The sequence below is a fragment of the Echinops telfairi genome, unplaced genomic scaffold (genome assembly GCF_000313985.2).
Source record: "Echinops telfairi isolate 266 unplaced genomic scaffold, ASM31398v2 ScPeMD7_7465;HRSCAF=8503, whole genome shotgun sequence".
NCBI classification, from domain to species: Eukaryota; Metazoa; Chordata; class Mammalia; order Afrosoricida; family Tenrecidae; genus Echinops; species Echinops telfairi.
In genome coordinates, this window is record NW_022111365.1 from 8,535,775 (window position 1) to 8,536,808 (window position 1,034).

Genomic DNA, 1,034 nt, shown 5'->3' on the forward strand with positions numbered 1-1,034 from the left:
GGAGTGTTTCCAGTCCAGTCTGTTGGGGAACCACGCCATGGCCCCAAAGTCCACCTTCAGCATTCCCTGGGGACCTCGCCACCTCATTCCCTTGCTGTTCTGTTGCACCCCCTTAGTGTTTTGCCTCGTGTGGCAGGATCTGATTGGGCACAATTCCACACTGTCTCGGGTGTTGTCCTCTATAGGGCTATGGGTCAGTGAGGGACGTCATGTCTCATAGTGGGGCCGGCCATGTGGTCCTCTCGGTGGACCAGGATGTGCTCCACTCTCTTCTCCTCCCCCTTCATCTGCTCCAGTGTGCTCCCATCAGACATGTCCCTCTCCTGAAGCTGCAGATTCAATGCCATCCTTTGAAATAAATTCTTCTTGGGGGGACGGGAGGGGTTTTGTTTTTAATTACTATGACTCAACAATGTTAAGGATATTGAGCCCCATAATCCTAACCACTTTAATATACAAGCAATCACCTGGGATCTTGTTAAACACAGATCCTGATTAAGGGGTTTGGAGTGGGACCTGAGAGTCTGCATTTCTAACAAGCTCCGAGGTGATGCCCAGAGAGGCCAGGATTTGCTTCTTGAGGTCAATGGGGAAAAGAGAAGATCAGAGGATGGTGACAGAGTCAGCTTCCTGGGCACATAATCTGTATAGTCCATGTGTTTAGTGCTCTACTTTTGCTGGAACCCATATTTTCACTTTGCATTAAGCTCTTCAAATTATATAGTTAATCCTGAATAAGATTAAAGAGAATTTTGTGCCATCCCAAAATACAAAGAATCAATGTTATGTACCAGGGAGGTGGCAAACTTTTGAGATGGAAGAGCCAATACTGTCCCTCACAACAATTAAAAAATTATTTGAGAGTCATAAATATATTTTACAAACAAATGAAATCACTATTATTTGAATAATATCCTTTAATTTTTTCAATTTTCCTAAAGAGCCAAATGTTTCATTATATGATTTTACTGTTTTCTTCAGATGCCCTTTGAAATGTTTTCTTCAGCTCTTTGACTTCATCGTTTCTTGCATTT